General features: G+C 38.3%; 1 protein-coding gene across 2 annotated transcripts in view; it reads left to right on the forward strand.

The window, feature by feature from the left end:
- Positions 1–4,632, forward strand: part of MLANA (melan-A) — a 17,357-nt gene that overhangs the window by 9,597 nt on the left and 3,128 nt on the right. The window lies entirely within an intron of this gene.

Raw genomic sequence — 4,632 nt, forward strand, 5'->3', positions numbered from 1 at the left:
AGATGGGGTCTCATTCTGTTGCCCAGGCTAGAGTGCAGGGGTCTCATTCTGTTGCCCAGGCTAGAGTGCAGTGGCGTGATCTCGGCTTACTGCAACCTTCATCTCCCAGGCTCAGGTGATCCTCCCACCTCACCCTTCCAAGTAGCTGGCACCACAGGCGCAAGCCACCATGCCTGGCTAAAATATTTTTGTACTTTTGGTAGAGATGGGGCTTCACTATGTTGCCCAGGTTGGTCTCGAACTCCTGAGCACAAGCAATCCACCTGCCTCAGCCTCCCAAAGTGCTGGGATTACAAGTGGTGAGCCACCGTACCTGGTCTGATTTCTTACTGTTGAACCAGGTTTGCATACCTGGGATAAATCCCACTTTGTCATGGTGTGTAATTCCTTTTAAACATTGTTAGTTTGATTTGCTAATATTTTGCTGAGATTTTTTGCATCTATATTCATGAGAGATATTGGGCTGTAGTTGTCTTTTTTGCAATGTCTTTGGTATTAGGGTAATGCTGGCCTCAAATAATGAGTTACAAAGTATTCTCTTTGTTTCTATCTTGTGAAAGAGGTTGTAGAGAATTGGTAAAATTTCTTTCTTAAATATTTGGTAGAACTCACCAGTGAACTCATCTGGATCTGGTGCTTTCTGTTTTAGAAAGTTATTATTGATTCAATTTTTATAATAGATATAATTATATTCAGAAGGTCTATTTTTTTCTCGTGTAGATTTTGATAGATTGTGTCTTTCACGGAATTGTTGCATTTATCTAGGTTTTCAAATATGTGAACATGGTTGTTCAAAGTATTCCTTGCTTATCCTTTTAATGTCCATTATTATTTCTGATAATAGTAGTTTGTGCCTTCTTTCTTTTTTTTTTCTTAGCGGAATCAGCTTTGCTTTCATTGATTTATTCAACTAATTTTTTTCTTTTTTTTTTTCTAGAGACAGGGTCTCATTCTGTCACCCAGACTGGAGTACAGTGGCACAATCATAGCTCACTGTAACCTTGAACTCCTGGGCTCAAGCAATCCTCCTGTCTCAGTCTCCTGAGTAGCTAGGGCTATAGCATGTGTCACTACATTTGACAATTTTCATTTTTTTAAAAATTTGTAGAGACAGGGTCTCACTATGTTGCTCTGGTTGGTGTCAAACTCCTGGCTTCAGGCAGTCCTCCTGCCTTGCCTTCTTCAAGTGCTAGTATTATAGGCATGAGCCATTTAATGGATTTCTTGTTTTCCATTTCATTGATTTCTGCTCTAATTTTTATTTTTCTGTTTATTTCGGATTTAATCTGCTGTTCTCTATTTTGCTAAGGTAAAAGCTTAGATGATTGATTTTAGATCTTTCTTCTTCTCTGATGTATACATTCAATGTTATAAATTTCCCTCTAAATACTGCTTGCACTGCTAAGCAGTATCTCATAAATTCTGATATATTTTAATTTCATTTAATTCAACATATATTTAAATGTATCCTGAGATTTCTCCTTTGACCCATGTGTTACATAGAAGTGTGTTGTTTAATCTCCAAGTGTTTGGGTATTTTTCAGTTATCTTTCTGTACTGATTTCTAGTTTGATTATATTATAGTCTGAGTACAAATATTGTATAATTTCTATTCTTTTAAATTTGTTAAGATGTGTTTGGTGGCCCAGAATGTGGTTTATCCTGGTGAATGTTCCATGTGAGCTTGAGAAGAAAGTGTATTCTGTTGTCATTGGATGAAGTGGCCTGTAGATGTCTATGATATCTAGTTAATTAAGATTTTGGGCTGACATGGTGGCTCATGCCTATAATCCCAGCACTTTGGGAGGCAGGTGGATCACCTGAGGTCAGGAGTTCGAGACCAGCCTGACCAACATGGAGAAAACCTGTCTCTACTAAAAATACAAAATTAGCTGGGCACATAATCCCAGCTATTCGGGAGGTTGAGGAAGGAAAATCATTTCAATCTGGGAGGCAGAGGTGGCCGTGAGCCGAGATCACGCCACTGCACTTCAGCCTGGGCAACAAGAGTAAAACTCCATCTCAAAACAAACAAACAAAAACACAAAGATTTTGTTGAATTCCACTTTGTCACAGGCCTTTTATACATTGTTAGAATTCATTTGCTAGTATTTTGTTGAGTTTTTTTGCATCTATATTCATGAGATATAATGAATTGTAGTTTTATTTTCTTGTAATATCTTTTGTTTTGACATTAGAGTAATGCTGGCCTCATCGAATGAGTTAGTCCTTACTGATTTTTTTACCTGCTGGCTTTGTCTATTTCTGATAGAGAGGTGTTGAAGCCTCCAACTATAACTCTAACTTCATAGTGGATGTCGCTATTTCTCCTTGCAGTTCTATCAGTTTTATCTCATGTATTTTGATGCTGTGTTCTTAGGTAAAAGCATGTTTTGTTATGCCTTCTTGAACAATGAACACCTTTATCATTATGTAATATCCCTCTATCTCTGATAACTTTCCATGAAATTTTCTGCTTCTAAAATTAATATAGGAAGTCCTACTTCCTTTTCATTAGTGTTAGCATGGTATATCTTTTCTCTATTCTCCCTTCCTTCCTTCCTTCCTCCCTCACTCCCTCCCTCCATTCCTTCTTTCTTTCTTTCTTTTTTTTTTTTGTTTTTTCAGACAGAGTCTCACTCTGTCACCCAGACTGGAGTGCAGTGGTATGATCTTGGCTCACTGCAACCTCTGCCTGCTGGGCTCAAGTGATTCTCCTGCCTCAGTCTCCCAAGTATCTGGGATTATAGGCATGTGCCACCATGCCTGGTTAATTTTTGTATTTTTAGTAGAGATGGGGTTTCACCATGTTGGATAGGCTGATCTTGAACTTCTGAGCTCAGGTGATCTGCCACCCTCGGCCTCTGAAAGTGCTGGGATTATAGGCGTAAGCCACTGTGCCTGGCCTCTGTGCACTTACTTTTAATGTACATGTGTCTTTATAATTTAAAGAGGCTTCCCTGTAGGGAACACATAGTTGGGTCTTGTTTGTTGATCCAGTCTGAAAATCTCTTTTAATTGGTGCATTTAGACCATTGATATTCAAAGTTGTTATTGATATAGTTGGATTAATATCTACCATGTTATTACTTGTTGCCCTTGTTTTTGTTTCTAATTTTGTCTTCTCTTTTTCTGCCTTTTGTGGTTTTAATTGGACATTTTACATGATTCCATTTTCTCTCCTTTCTTGGCATATCACTTACACTTCTTTTTACTTTTTGAGATGGAGTCTCACTCACTCTGTCACTCAGGCTGGAGTGCAGTGGCACGATCTCAGCTCACTGCAACCTCTGCCTGCCAGGTTCAAATGATTCTCCTGCCTCAGCCTCCTGAGTAGCTGAGATTAAACGTGCAAACCACCATGCTCAGCTAATTTTTGTATTTTTAGTATTTTAGTATTTTTCATCATGCTGGCCAGGCTGGTCTTGAATTCCTAACCTCAAGTGATCCACCTGCTTGGCCTCCCAAAGTGCTGGGATTACAGGCATGAGCAACCATGCCCAGCCCAGTTGTATTTCTTTTTTACTTTTTTTCAGTGGTTTCCCAAGAGTTTGCAGCATACATTTACAACTAATTCAAGCCCACTTTCAAATAACACTATACCACTTCATACGTATTACAAGTATGGTAAAATAACAAAATAATCCTAATTCTTTCCTCCTGTAAACTAAAAACACAATCTTAAATCCTCCAACCAATTGAATAAACCCCCTCTTGGCCAAGGGGACCCCAGGGAAACCTGAAAAACTGGGTCTTGGTCATGACAAGAAGAGAGGTAGAGATGCCTCATTATACTCCCTCCCTGTTAGAGTTTTAAGTATAACTGACCAGCATTAATTTTAAAATAGAGATTATAGGAGTGACAGAATGAATTATTTCTGGCAATATAAAATTTGGAATAAGACTGAAGTCAATGCAAGGAAAGGGTTAAATCATGCCCTTCAAACCATAAAAAAAATTTTGTTTAATTAACCTGGTATAATATGATTTGCTTACCAAACTAACTCTGGTATAGTACCATGTGACAGATCGCAGACTCCATTAAGCATTCCTTTGTACTGACTTCAAGTCTTAAGACAAAGCTGAACTCTTTCAATCAATTGCCAGCTAAAGAATCCTTAAAACCCACTTGTGACTTTTAAGTCTCTGCTTTGAGATGTCCTGACTTTTCAGGCTGAACCAATGTACACCTTCCGTGTATTGATTTATGATTTTTACCTACAATTCCTGTCTTCCTGAAATGTATAAAACCAAATCATAACCCAACCACCTCAGGCACGCTTTCTCAGGACTCTTGAGAGTGTTCTCTGGGCAATGGTCATTCATATGGGCACAGAGTAAAAAACCTCTTTAAAATATTTTGCAGAGTTTTTTTCTTTCTGTTAGCATTTCTTTCCCTTGTATCATTACTGTTATTCATTTCCCAGTGTATATAAGCATATATGATCAAATACATTGTTGGTATTATTCATTTTTAAACAAACTATTATCTGTTAAATCAACTAGGAATAAGATAAATGTGTTGGGTACAGTGGTACATGCCTGTAGTCCCAGCTACTCAGAGGCTGAGGCAGGAGGACTGCTTGAGCCCAGGAGTTTAAGACCAGCCTGGGCAACTTCGCAAGATCACGT

Source organism: Cebus imitator, unplaced genomic scaffold (assembly GCF_001604975.1).
Source record: "Cebus imitator isolate Cc_AM_T3 unplaced genomic scaffold, Cebus_imitator-1.0 Scaffold364, whole genome shotgun sequence".
Classification (NCBI taxonomy): Eukaryota; Metazoa; Chordata; class Mammalia; order Primates; family Cebidae; genus Cebus; species Cebus imitator.